We start from the raw sequence: 14,802 nt of genomic DNA, 5'->3' as shown, positions 1-14,802 counted from the left end.
TTTAAACAGTGTATAAAAAATCATCATACATAAAGACAGAAGAAAAATAAACCAAAAAAGAAAAAAGAAAACATTCAAAAAACAGCAAAGTTAACACACAAATGAAAACATTAAAAAAAATTATTCACTTTCATAAACCAGATTTCCATAACCCTCTTTCTTCGACTCCCTCACATCTCCCTTTTCTGTGATCCCCTTTAAAAAATCTCATTCAGCAGTGCTTCACCTTCTTTCAAAGCTTATTTAAAATTGTGCATCTCAGTTTTTATGCCTCATATTTTGCCCTTTGTTATCATGTATTCAAATATTTAAGCCTTGACATAAAATTGTTCAGATTTCACCTTTGTTCTTATAATTCAGTTATTTTCATAATCATTTCCACTGGTTCACTAATGCCATGTTACCTTTATGTCCTGCATCATTCTAACATTCATACAAGTTACAATGCTTTTGTAAATAGTCCTTAAATTTTTTCCAGTCCTCTTCCACCATCTCTTCTCCCAGGTCTCGGATTCTGCCAGTCATTTCTGCCAGTTCCATATAGTCTATCAGTTGCGTCTGCCATTCTTCCAGAGTGGGCAAATCTTGTGTCTTCCAATATTTTGCGATGAGTATTCTTGCTGCTGTTACTGTGTACATAAAAAAGGTCCTATCCTTCTTTAAAACCATTTGGCCAACAATGCCCAACAAAAAGGCCTCTGGTTTCTTAGGGAAGGTATATTTAAATACCTTTTTGAGTTCATTATATATCATTTCCCAGAAAGCCTTAATCTTGGGGCACGTCCACCAAAGATGAAAGAATGTTCCCTCATTTTCTTTACACTTCCAACACTTATTGTCTGACAGATGGTATATTTTTGCAAGCTTGACTGGTGTCATGTACCACCTGTATATCATTTTCATAATATTTTCTTTCAAGGCATTACATGCCGTAAACTTCACACCAGTGGTCCATAACTTCTCCAAGTCAGCAAACATAATAGAAATAGGAGCAGCTTTCATCAACTCAGGATCCACTTGTAATAGTGGATCATGTGGGATGAAAGCATCCAAAATGCTAAATAATGCTCACAAGGTCTGTAGAACTCTGTAATGTCATATGTTTGAGACAGTTATGTCAGGTGGTACAGCAGCGGCCCTTATTAACCATCTTCTGTATGAGAGCAGCAGAAGTGGTGTACTGCTATCAGCCTCAGTTTGTCTCTAACAGTATTTATGTTAGAAACAATCATCTATATAAGATGTATTAACAACATTTTCCTACATTGTGCATATTAATCTGAACGTGCAAGCACACAAAGTAAAAGTTATTTCTTATTTAAAGTGTCTTGTTCAGCTTATAGAGGAGGGAAGAGGAACTCATTAAAGGGTCAGATGACCCTTTATCATACAGCAATCTTATTGGTTTTCAGGATCCACAAGCAGTGGTGGGTTGGAAGATGCATGTACACATATACACACCTTCCCCCCATTTCTCACACACAAACATACCCACTCACTGTGACAGACAGATAAATAGCTTTATGGTGATTCATGCATCCCCACACCAAAGCAATGGCATCTCCTTCCCCCATTGCAGCACATTCTACCTTACCCTTCCCTGTTCCCAGATAATTGACTGTGTGATTCCCCCTTCATCCCTGCACCAGTCAAATGGGCATTAAGTTGTACAGTGCAATTTCAAAAGTCAGAGTATGAGGGCAATGGGGAGAAAGGTACACCAGAAAAGGCTTCCCCATCCACCTTCATCACAATCGAATGTGTGCTCATCTGCCCTGCCAAACACCTGCTTGGCCAACTGAGCGAAGGACAGTTACTGAAACAGGACAAGGGGTCAATCCGCAGGTATGTGACATAGACAACCGATTGCAGCTGACATGAGGTCCATAAGCAATGAAATGCTGACTTATGCTGGAAGTAATGGGGAGGTGGCCCAGTCTCATGAGAAGTGTAACAAGCCCAAACAGAGCAACCACATCAGCACAGGAAGCACTAACAGGCAGTGCCATTGCTGGGAGGGAAGACTAGCCAAGTTCTTTGCCCTTGGTGAAGCCTCCAGAGGCTCCATTGCGGCTCTCAGCCTCTGTGTGTATGTTTGTGCAAATGCATGTGGGGTGTGTGTGCCAAACTGGGTGTTTGACCTGGGTGAAATAAAGCCTAGTTTCGCCCCTGCTACCAGAGATTACTTTCTATTTTGATTCCCAGATGCTCTTGGTCTTATCCAATCTTTTCAGCATTTTTTTCCCCCTTCAATGAACCTATCTCAGTCTCTCTAGCTTAGTCCACCCCACATCCCCTCCCAGGTAGTGAAAAGAAGAATCCAGGATTTCAGTTTCCGACTCACCTGGGAGAAACAGGGCCAGGAGAAGGCAGGTACTGAGGAAAGCCTTCATAGCGCTGAAGAGATCAAAAGCTTAGGAAGACTCAGAACAAGCCAGCAGGTGATTTGTGGAGGAAGAGGCTGATGTGGGGGAATTTGTAGGACAAAGCGGGGAGGCCTGGGAGTAGAGGTGGGAAGAACTGGTCCAGTGAGGGGCGGGAAATGATGAAATTAGAAATTGCATAGAATGTTTTCTTGGTACACAAATTTCAGTGCTGAAATTAATAAAATGTGTTTTTTAGAATGGCATGATCTTCTGCCAACTGCCTCTTCAATTCCATGTCATTAGCAGGGTTAAGAAACAACAATCGATCTCCTTTGTATGTAATTTTACCAAATGACCTTCCAGTCCTTCTCCACCCCAATTTCCCCACAATGTCTGAGGAAAGTCTCTAGAGTCAGCCAACTTGGCACGTTCAATTTTGTAATATACAATCCTTTTACAGAATGTATCCTGCAAAACAAAACAGCTGAATTTTTAAACCCCACAAATTAAAAGCTGCTTGAGAATGTTTTAAACAAATTAGAAACTTGGAGCAGGGAAACAATAGCAGAACCGCCCCCCTCCCCCGGCCGCTGCCACCAAGCCCTGCCCAAAGAGTTCATTCACATGAACTGCCCTGCCCAAAGAGTTCATTCCACCTCATAGGTCAGCCTTACAAAGGGAACAGACCCTGCAGTCCTCACCACAGTCAAAGGTCCAGTCCTCACTGGAGCAGGAGTTTTTATAGCTGGAGTGCAAGGGCCTGGGCCGTGCCCTGTAGGCCAGATGGTGAAGGCCTTGCGAGGGGCAGGCCCTTCAGTCCTCACCACAGCCGATGGTAAGTGACCAGTCAGGTGACAGTCAAGTGAGATGCAGAAGGCTTTACACAGTCAACCATTTTGTTTCAGACATAACATGAAGAGAACAACCAATATGGTTTTGTAGTAAATTCGCTCCATTTTGGTCTGGAACTGAACCGGTGGTACACAGCTTGAATTGTTCCAAGAGAGGCTAGTGCTTCAGGCATGCATTCAGCGGCATCATTTGCACATCACTTGAGTGTTTGACAACCGCAAGCTGAAGCACTGTTTCTGTATTTTTGCTTGTGCGCTGCTGTATTTTCCAGCCATATTTGCCCATTATCATAGGCTTGAGTTCTATTCCTCACAGAAAGGAATAGTATCTTTCAGCGGGACTTCATTGCTGCCTCTCTGGATTGGCTGGGAGAAGTAGGCAGGAGTGTATTGGCAGAAGAGGAAGCAGACGGAAGAAGAAGTGCCATGGTATTTTATGTAGTATTACACAAAAATGTAAATTCTAATCTTCACACAATATATGCAAACATTTTCCGATGTCCAGGTAAATTTCTGGCTCCACTCCTTTGGCTCCCAGGTTCTTGTTTGACCCCAAGCACAGATATGATGTACCACCTGCAATCCCATCCCCTGGGCCCTTTGGAGAGGCATGCAGGGGCTGCTTTGGCCCCCATGCCAAATGTTCTCCAGTCCTGAAATAGATTACAAAAGGGCTCCATATCTTCTCTGTCTTTTGGCTTCCCTTTTTCAGCCAAAAGAGCAGACTTGTGATTTTAGACCAAATTGTCAAACCACATTTCTTCAACAAATACATTATAAATCCACTCCTCTTCAGAAGGTAAATTGGCTGAGCAGCATTTTGAAGCAATTAAGATTTTGGCTGATGTTAGATTTCCCATGAACTTCAACTGACAGAGCTTAAATGAACCTGCTGAACGAGGCCCTGCTCTCACAATGGCCAAACAGATGCCTATGCAAAGCCTGAAAGCAAGACTAGACAGCAACACCACTTTCCCCACTTCTGATTGTTTGTATATTGTTTAATTCGATCAATGTTTAATTTTATCAATATTTAATTGTTGTTCATGCTTTTTATCTTTGATTTTTATGGTTAATATTTTTGTTTGTAAACCGTCTTGAGGCCCATCGGGGGAAAGACAATAAAGAAACATATTGTTATGAGGGGTTTTCAGGGCGTGTGAGGGGGTTCTAAGATGTATTCCCTGGATCCAGTAAGTGTTAAAGGTTAGTCAACCCTTCTAATTTGTGGAAACCATCTTCGTGAAGAGCTGATGGAGTATTAAGGGGCTCTGTGCAAGACAGAAAATGGGTGGGGCCCCCTCCATCAAGAAACAAAGCCAGAGGTGAGAGCAGAGTTTTGCGGTGATGCGAACCAGATGTTAAAGCAGCAAGGTGGGCGAAGACAGAGAGATAAAGCAATTTTGATGTCTGTCACGGTGTCCCATTGTGTCAGAAGGGGAAAGCTGTCTGCAGACAAATGCCAGCTTCCTTGTCCTGAAGCGAAATGAGCGCTGCACCCCATAGTCACCTTTGACTAAACTTAACCATCCAGGGGTCCTTTCCCTCTTACCTTTTACCTGTGTCAGAGACAAAGGCATGATGATTATGGACTGCGTGTTTTCCTAGGACTCCTAGGACTTTAAGGCACATGGTTGAAATCCATTGCTGGAACACCTGTCGCCCCCTCACAATAAGTTTCATACCACTAACTCTTAGTGAAATCTGGCAAAATTGCTTGAGGTTCCAGAAACCTAATCCAATTTTTGTGCTCAGCTTTGAATTCTTGCATAACCTGTGGGGACTCATTTCCCCAGGGTGGTGAAACTGAGGCTGGCACAGATTAGGAGGGACGTGTCCTTGGAGTTCTTGGGAGTGGAAAGAGATTTAATTTGCTTTCAGCACTGTGCTTCAAATTCTGGTATAGTGCAATTAAAATTCTAGCAGTTCACTGTGCTGAACCTGTTGTTCCTGGGTGCTGCCAAAGTGCTCCTTGTCGTGGCCTATACTTTCCTCCAACTAAGCCTCTTCATGCTTCCCTGTTTGGCCCACTGCTGTTCCTGACTCTTCAGCTATTACAGGGTTTTAAATAAAAATTACAGGGTTTTACAAGTTACACTCAACCAGCTCTTAAAACGGTAAAGTATGGAAGGCCTAGTGGGGGGCTGGCGGTGCTGGTGTCAACCTCTCTTAATGTATCAATTCAACAGTGTCCCTCGTTGACCACCCCTAATTTTTTAGTGTTGTCCCTTTCTGATAGTCTCCTGAGAAATACTTATTGCATCTGTGTGTATATACCTCCAGTAAAGTCTTGTGGGGAACTGAGATCATATTGGGATAAACTTGACCAACTACTCGAAAGTATAGACTCTCTGTCACCTAACCCTCGGTTTGTCTTGGGAGGTGACCTCAATGCCCGGATCGGCCTTGTTTCCCCACAAAATACAATATTATCTGGTCTAAACTTGGAGGACGAACCTGAAATCTGTCAGAGGGCAGCAATGGACACCACCTCCAATCGCGCTGGGAAACATCTTTGTGAACTTATAATAAAGCATAACCTTTTGTTATGCAATGGGCACGGTCAAGGGGATCAAGAGGGTTATTTTACTTTTATCTCCCCCAGAGGATTTACTAGCACCATAGATTATATCCTAACATCTAATAATGTGCCAGTTAACCGAGATACCTTCAGGATAATTCCCAGAGCTGAAAGTGACCACTTTCCACTTGAGTTATCTATGACATCATTCTTTTCTCCTGCCTTTCCTAAATTATTGAATGAAACAGAATATCTGATACTTGGAAATAGAAGGTTAAAATGGAATGCACAGGTCCAAGAAAAAATGATTCAGATCCTGGATCCCCATGAATCTGCTTTATTAAAGGGGGAAATGTTGTTAGAAACAGGAAACGTAATTGGACTTTATGAGAACATAATTAACCGAATGCGCCCACTGATGACCACAGCTAGAGTGATAAAAAACAAAAAGTTTAAGAGACAGACTTGGTTTGATAAGAAATGTCAGAATAGCAAAAAATGCCTAGCTAGGGTACTTAGAAAACTGAAGTTAAAACAGGATAAGCACAATCTTGCTCTATAAGCTGAGGTAGCCCAGTTACGAAACAACTATAAATTATTACTTAAAAGCAAGAAACAAATATATTATTGTCAGGGGCTCAGGAGCAGAGGCACAGGGGAGAGAGGAAATGGAGAGTGAAGGGGAAGAATCTGAGGGCAGCGGAGGGGAGAATGACAGTGACCCAAGAGATTCCATGAGCCTCTCCAGCGAATCAGAAGATTCCCAGAAGGGGGCGCCGATGGTCAGGGCAAGGGGGGTCCCAGGGGGGACGCACCAGAAGCAAGGGGCCAGCGGGGACTCCCAAAGCAGCAGCGGGAGATCAGGACCAGCTTCCCCACCAGAGCGTAGCGGGAGGGAAGAGCCCCATGTGTCAGGGCCAGCGTCTCCTCCAGCAGGGAGAGAAGATGAGTCAGGGCTGACCACGCCTCTATCGGAGAGCGGGGGAATGGAGGGGAGGTCAGATCCAGCTAGCCTCCCCGAAGGGGGAAGCAGTGACAGGAGCAGTGTAACGGTCAGGAGGAAGGTGACCGGCTGGGCGCGCGTGCTAAGTTCGAATGTACAGGCGCGTGGGACAGCAGAAAACCCGGATTGGGAACCAGGTCCTAAAGCCCGCCGGAAGCAGGGGGAAGACTCAGGGGACTCAGCGTCAGAAGAGTCTAGGAAGGTGAAGACCCCAGCGGACAGGCGGACCCAGAGGAGGAAAGAGCAAAGGAAGAGGTGGAGCAAGGCTAGAGTCTTAAACTGGTGTCTGGGGGGAGGAGACTCAGACGGAGCTTCGGCGGTCTAGAGTTTGAGACGTAGAGCTGCGCGCCGCGGCTGTGAAAGCGAAACTGAGCTTCAATAAAGACTGTTTTATATAACAACGAACTGGCGTTGGTCCTTTGTGAGCTGGGACCTAGGGCAGCTCTGACAGTAAGCTCCGTCTCATAAATTCAACCCTCGCAGCGTGAGTTGGCGCAGCGAGGGGCAAAACTTGGTGTTTTGCGAGCTCACGAAGATAGGCAAAGATGACTACAGAGGAGAAGGTGAAAGAGCTGCAAGAAGCAGTCACGACACTTTACGCAGAAGTAGCAGCATCCAGAAAGAGAGAGGAAGACGCAGTAGCGCTCTGCCAGGATCTGCAGACCAGGTGGGAACGTTTGGGCAAAGAGGGGCTGCCAGGAACCAAGCCGGAGGGAGTTGGCCTCGGGAAGAGGGGGGACAGCATCGTAGCCCACTTCAACGGGAACCTGCAGCAGTATCCTAACTTCAGAGCAGACATAGTTTTCGCGCTCAATTTGCTTCGGAAAGACTTTAGAGACGAGGAGGAGAAAGTGGGCTTCATAATAACTCACCTGCATGGGAAAGCTAAATCGTGGCTGCGCAATTTATGGCGCGAAAATGATCCCGCCCTCCAAGATTCAAAAGCATTTATCAAGGCTATGGACGATTGCTTTAAATCAACGGTAGATGTGGATGTGGCCAGGAGGGAAATGCATGGGCTGAAGCAGGGCAAAGCCACTGTGAGACAATATCACTCCTGCTTTTTTGCGTTAGTAAATGTGCTGGGCTGGGAGAAGGACTCCGCTGCCGTCAGGGATCTGTTCTGGGAGGGACTAAATGGGGCCGTGAAAGATGAGCTGGCGAGGGGGGAGAGACCTAACAGCACCACAGAAGTTGTGCAGAGAGCGCTGGCGATAGGGGTGCGCCTGGAAGAACGCCCTTGGAGCAGGAATGAGGGAAGTATGGGGCGCACACCAGCCAGAACAACTCCCTTCCTACCCAGAGAGACAGGGCGCGCGCAATCCATGCCTCCACTGGGGAGGGGAGAAGAGCCGATGGAGATAGGTGGTGCTAGGGCTCAGACAGCGACCGGAGCCCAAACACCAGGAGCAGTCAAGGCGAAGGCTCCTAGAGGGAACAGGAAGTGCTATATCTGCGACAGTGCACAGCACATGGCCAAAGAGTGTCCCCAGAGGATCCAGAGGCACACTGCAGCCTCAGCAACAGTAAGGGGAGCAGTTCAGCAGGGGGAACAGATACAGGGAAACGACGAAGCCTGGCTGGAGGCAGAGGCACTGGGGCCCAGCCAGGCGAGTCAGTGAAGCAGTCCCCAGAGATTTTACAGCCCACAGACCCCCTCCCACCCAAACCAGTGGTGCAACTCACCACATCGCTCCAGCTGCCCAATGGACTCACCCTGGAAGTTCCTATTACCATTGACTCTGGCAGTAATGCAGACTTTGTAGGAGTGGACTTCATCAGGCAACATTGCATAGCGCTCTTACCAGCCACGATGCCCCTAAACGTAGTCACGGTCGATGGCAGAGAGCTACTGGGAGGACAGGTGGTACAGCAAACACCCCCTATGGTAATGCAAATTGGAAATCACCGCGAAGTCATCAGCTTCAACGTCACCCACCTGTCGGACACGCCCATAGTGTTGGGCATGAGTTGGCTGGATAGGCACAGCCCGGCTTTAGCATGGTACCAGCGTCAATTGACCTTCTGCTCCTCCTACTGCGTGGAACACTGCATCTGGACCAGCCAGGAAGAGGAGGGGCGACGCCGGGGGCGACGCTGCCAACTGGAAAACTGTATTCCATGTCTGAAGACGAACTGCAAGAACTCAGGGAGTTCATAGAGCACAACTTGAAGCGGGGATTCATCCAAGAATCCAAAGCAGTGGGGGGCAGTCCCGTGTTTTTCGTGAAGAAGAAAGACACGCCCCAACGGAGGCTGGTAGTTGATTACAGAATCATAAATTCCAGGACAAAGCCCACAGCATTCCCCATGCCCAAGATCGACGATCTGCTCGCGACGGTGAGGAAGGGACGAATCTTCACCAAGTTGGATTTACGAGGGGCGTACAACCTTATACGCATGCGGGAGGGCGATGAGTGGAAGACGGCCATGTTTACGCCTTTAGGCACCTATGAATATCGAGTTATGCCGTTTGGTCTCCAAAATGGCTCCCATTGTTTCCAAGCATTTATGCAGCACGTGTTAGCGGGACTCCTCTACAAGAAGTGCGTCTGCTTCCTAGACGACATCCTGATCTTCTCGTAATCGCAGGAGGCTCATGAGGGAGATGTCAAGGAGGTCCTGCAGAGACTACGGGAGCACAGACTTTACGCCAAACTGGAGAAGTGCCAGTTCGACATGACGGAGGTGGATTTCCTGGGCTACAAGCTGTCCGACAAGGGACTCGCCATGGACAGCGCCAAGGTCTGCTCGGTGTTGGACTGGAAGAGCCCGCGCAATCGGAAGTCCAGAAGTTCGTCGGATTCGCCAACTTTTATCGCAAGTTCATCAAGGGGTTCGCGATGGAGACGGCGGCCATCACGGACACCCTCAGCTCCAAGAAGAAGAAGTTCACCTGGACGGACCAGGCGGAGCAGTCCTTTCGGAGACTCAAGCGTCTCTTCGCGTCCGAAGAACAGCTGCTGCACGTAAACCCCAGCAAACCAATGAGGGTTGAAACGGACGCCTCGGACAGAGCGGTGGGGGCGGTCCTGTTGCAGCAAGATCCGCAAGGGAACTGGAAGCCATGCGCATTCTACTCCAGGAAACTCAGCAAGTTGGAACAGAACTACACCATCTGGGACAGGGAGTTGCTGGCCATTCATGCAGCCTTCAAGGCGTGGCGGCACTTCCTCATCGGAGCCAGACACACAGTGCAGGTCCACACGGACCATAAGAACCTGGAGTACTGGCGCACGGCGCGGTTCCTGAACCAGAGACACATCCGCTGGGCGGAGTTCTTTGCGGATTTCGACTTCTGGATAGAATACATCCCGGGAGACAACAACGTCATGGCAGATGCACTATCCAGGAAGCCGCAGTATCTCGAGGAAGTGGCACCGGTGGCGGCCAAACACATTTTTGCACCGAAAGCGTGGGCGTGCGCTTCAGCCACCGTGGACCTGGACGCGGTGCGTCGCGCGCTGCAGACGGACTCGTTCGCACAATCCAAGATGGAGGAGGTGCAAAGAGGCACAGCAAAGGACGAAGAGTTCCAGATACGCGACGGACTGCTCATCCGCAAAGGGGCTCTCTACGTGCCGGGAGACGACCTCCGCGCGAAAGTCCTGCAGCAGTTACACGACGCGCCCAGCGCTGGGCACTTTGGCAAGGACAAGACGGCGGAATTAGTAGCCAGAGACTTTTGGTGGCCCAAGATGAGGGGAGAAGTCGCGGATTACGTCGCTTGGTGTGACACATGCCAAAGGGCCAAACCAGTACACAGGGCGCTGGCGGGACTGCTGGAACCGCTACAGACGCCACTCGAACCGTGGGAGAAAGTGGCCCTGGACTTTGTCACAGATCTGCCCAGCTCGCGAGGCAAAACAGCGGTACTCGTGGTCGTAGATCTGTTCACCAAGATGGCGCACTTCATTCCTTGCGCGAAGAGGGGGAGGGGGGAAGGGGGGCTTCGAGGGGGGATGGATGTCAGGGGCTCAGGAGCAGAGGCACAGGGGAGAGAGGAAATGGAGAGCGAAGGGGAAGAATCTGAGGGCAGCGGGGGGGAGAATGACAGTGACCCAAGAGATTCCATGAGCCTCTCCAGCGAATCAGAAGATTCCCAGAAGGGGGCGCCGATGGTCAGGGCAAGGGGGGTCCCAGGGGGGACGCACCAGAAGCAAGGGGCCAGCGGGGACTCCCAAAGCAGCAGCGGGAGATCAGGACCAGCTTCCCCACCAGAGCGTAGCGGGGGGGAAGAGCCCCATGTGTCAGGGCCAGCGTCTCCTCCAGCAGGGAGAGAAGATGAGTCAGGGCTTACCACGCCGCTATTGGAAAGCGGGGGAACGGAGGGGAGGTCAGATCCAGCTAGCCTCCCCGAAGGGGGAAGCAGTGACAGGAGCAGTGTAACGGTCAGGAGGAAGGTGACCGGCTGGGCGCGCGCGCCAAGTTCGAATGTACAGGCTCGTGGGACAGCAGAAAACCCGGCTTGGGAACCAGGTCCTAAAGCCCGCCGGAGGCAGGGGGAAGACTCAGGGGACTCAGCGTCAGAAGAGTCTAGGAAGGGGAAGACCCCAGCGGACAGGCGGACCCAGAGGAGGAAAGAGCAAAGGAAGAGGTGGAGCAAGGCTAGAGTCTTAAACTGGTGTCTGGGGGGAGGAGACTCAGACGGAGCTTCGGCGGTCTAGAGTTTGAGACGTAGAGCTGCGCGCCGTGGCTGTGAAAGCGAAACTGAGCTTCAATAAAGACTGTTTTATATAACAACGAAGTGGCGTTGGTCCTTTGTGAGCTGGGACCTAGGGCAGCTCTGACAATTATGAACAACAGTGGAAAGAATTGGGAGATGCAGCACTTCAAATGGGCTCACGGAAATTTTGGCACAAATGGGCTGGGCTACTCATTAGAAGCATCTGTCCAAGGAAAGGATTGGGTGACATATTTTACAGAAATATATGGCCCCTGTCCTGACCTACCCCCACAAGTTTACTATACTCAGTTATCAGAACTGCCAGAATGGCCAGACGTCACGCCCAATCAGATTAAGAGGCTAATCGCAAGCCAACTAGCTAATAAAGCTCCAGGAGAAGACATGATCCCAATGGAGATCTATAAGATAAGACCTGATTTCTGGTCACCCATTTTTGCAAAATTGTTTTCATAGATTAACAGCTCAGGTCATATACCTGAAGGGTGGAAGTTGAGTATAATTGCCCCAATATATAAAAAGGGCGATAAGAAAAACCCTGCCAATAAGAGACCCATTAGTTTGTTAGATGTAGCCTCCAAACTATATGTCAGGCTCCTTCTTGGGAGACTAGAAGAATGGGCAGATACAAATAAGATGATATCTGAAGTCCAGGCAGGTTTCCAAAGAGGGAAATCCACATTGGACCAGTGCTTTGTGCTGAACTTTCTGCTATGTAAATACATCCATAATTTGAAGCAAAAATTATATGTTGCTTTCATCGATCTAAAGTCAGCTTTTGATATGGTCCCAAGACACGCATTGTGGCAAAAATTGGAAAGACTCTTCAGCTCTTCAGAGAGTAGGAAGGAATGAGATAGGATTTAGGTTATGTTTTAGGTTTTAGGTTATGTTATGCCTTAATAGGTTATGTTATATTCTGGATTTTATGTTTTTATAGATTATGTTTGAATAGGATGAGAGTGTCGGAGATACGTGCAAATGTATATGTGAACCCGGTCTTTGGGTGGGTGTTTGATTTTCGTTGTTGTGTATACTGTGTATATACGGACAATGACAATAAATTTATCTAATCTAATCTAATCTAATCTTTCTAGAATGATTAAGACACTCGTATCACCTGCCTCCTCTTGGTCCAGCTTCCTCCAGGAAAGAGCCTCGGAAGAATAGACATATTATGGGTATCAAAGTCAACAGTATCTGTTCTAAGAACACTGAAATGCAACTGAGAACTTTATCAGATCATAATCTAATATTTACTATTATGAAAGGCCAACCAAATACCACTTTTAGATGGAAGCTGAATGACAGCTTGTTAGAAAGCTGTCTTCAGTCCAGAGAGACTGGTAATAAGCGACCCCTCCATCCTGAGAAGAGCACACTAATCTTCTGGCATCCAATCACAGAAGAAAGAGACAGTCCGTAGTCTACTCACTACTTTATTAAGACTATACACGCAGCTCTTACAAGCATGACTGCTTTCCTGAGCAGCAAACACAAGAGTCTATGACTCGACTCACACTTCAACTCAGAGGTGAAAGTAACTCTCCGGTTACAGGAGAACTAGCAGAGACTTCCTGTCTCACGCTCAGAGACATCACATGATGTCAGCAATGTAGCTGCTCTTCACAGCTGGTGAGATATAAAAATCCCAACAACCTCTTCCCCCCTTTTCTTCCTAATGTAACACTAATGTCTCAACAAATGAAACGGATCTGTAGAAAATGTAACTTGAAAAAAGAGACATTGTACATACTTTTGTAAACCAAGAAATGTTTAATAAAAAATACATGAAAAAAAGAATGTATTAGCTTGATTTTTGTGTGTTCTGCATTTGTGAGTCTCTCCCTCCTACATTGCATTCCATGTCTCCTTATCTACCCCTGAAAGTGGTACAAATGGCAGCATGTTTTAGCACAAGACTATATATCAGCGACCCTAGAAGTTTTCTGAGACCCAGGAAGAGGATTTTATGATGTTCTTCCCTCACTGAATGCTAAGTTGCCAGGGTAATGCTGGACATCCAAAACCTAAAATGGTCAAATGGTCTGGGAGCAGTGAGGCCACTCCAAGGTGATTGGAGGGGTGAAGATACCAGTATGGAGCCATAAATGTGTTATTTCTCCAGACCTCTAACCTTTCCTGATGTATGTGAAGATGTTTTATGACTCTTTGTTGGCTGTTTGAGAACTACTATATAAGCTTTTGTTCTGAGGTGCCTCGGGGCAGACCTTCGCAACTGGCACCTTGAGTTGAGTGAGCTCTGTCCTGTTGCAATAGCTATACTAAATGCTGGGTCCTTAAATCTGGATGCTAGACTTGAAAATAGTTCCCTTGGTTCTGTGGTCTATTCAAAAGGTGGTTGTTCCTCACCTGGGTAATGAACAAGGTGGTGTAGAGGTGAATAGCTATAATAAATGCTGGATCCTTAAATATTGATGCTGGACTTGAGAATTGTTTCCTTGGTTCTGTGGTTTATTCAAAAGGTGGTGGTTCCTCACCTGGGTAACAGACAAGGTAGTGTAGGGGTGCATCATTACCACAACACTGATCCTGGCCTGACTGCACTGGCTACCAATTAGTTTCTGGGCTCAATTCAAAGTGATGGTTTTGACCTCTAAAGCCTTAAAAAAGGAGTGCAACTTTCCATATGAACCCACTCAGATCTTGAGATGATCTTCTGAGGCCCTTCTTCACGTGTCTCATCCTCAAGAGGTCTGGAGCCTGGCAATACAAAAAAGGGCCTTTTCTGCAGTAATTCTCCACTTGTGGAATGCTTGCAAGGGAGGTTTGCTTGCGGTCTTCATTATATGCCTTTAGGCACCAGGTAAAAATGTTCCTCTTTAACCAAGCCTTTGTTTGATTGGCATCCTATGCCCTTTTAAAATGTGTTGGGGGAGTTATTGGGTTGGTTTTTTTTGTGTGTATTTTGTGGTTTTATATTCTGTGAACCGCCCTGAGACCTCTGGATATAGGGTGGTAAATAAATTTTAACAACAATTACTTAGAGACCTTCAAGTACCAAGCAACTAACATGTCTAAATAAGAAGGTGATGGTGATGAAGACGACGAAGATGGTGACGGAGGAGGGACACTATCACAATCACTATCACAAGAAATCTTGTGATACAGTGAAACTGTAATTCGTTAAGGGACAATTTGTAGCACATCCCATGTCATACTTGCCATGTGTTTTAGACCCATCTGTGATAGAGAAGAAATAAATAACTACATCTGCAAAAATTCTCATCAGTTCTCTCCTTTCTGAAATCTAGATGATGTTTACTAACTTATTTTTTGGCCAAATGGGTGATGGAGGAGGGACACTATCAGAATGGCACTCTCCCTGCCCCCTCCATCATGATTCGCAGCATCTG

At 47.2% G+C, this 14,802-nt stretch overlaps 1 protein-coding gene across 1 annotated transcript in view; it reads right to left on the bottom strand.

Annotated features, from left to right (window-relative positions):
* The window catches only part of LOC308590568 (phospholipase A2 inhibitor gamma subunit B-like), a 59,295-nt gene that overhangs the window by 6,932 nt on the left and 37,561 nt on the right, over window positions 1-14,802 (bottom strand). The window lies entirely within an intron of this gene.

The sequence above is a fragment of the Podarcis bocagei genome, assembly GCF_964188305.1.
Source record: "Podarcis bocagei genome assembly, chromosome: 7".
Classification (NCBI taxonomy): domain Eukaryota; kingdom Metazoa; phylum Chordata; class Lepidosauria; order Squamata; family Lacertidae; genus Podarcis; species Podarcis bocagei.
The sequence above is the reverse complement of the archived record's forward strand: the minus strand, read 5'-3'. Positions and strand labels throughout refer to the sequence as shown.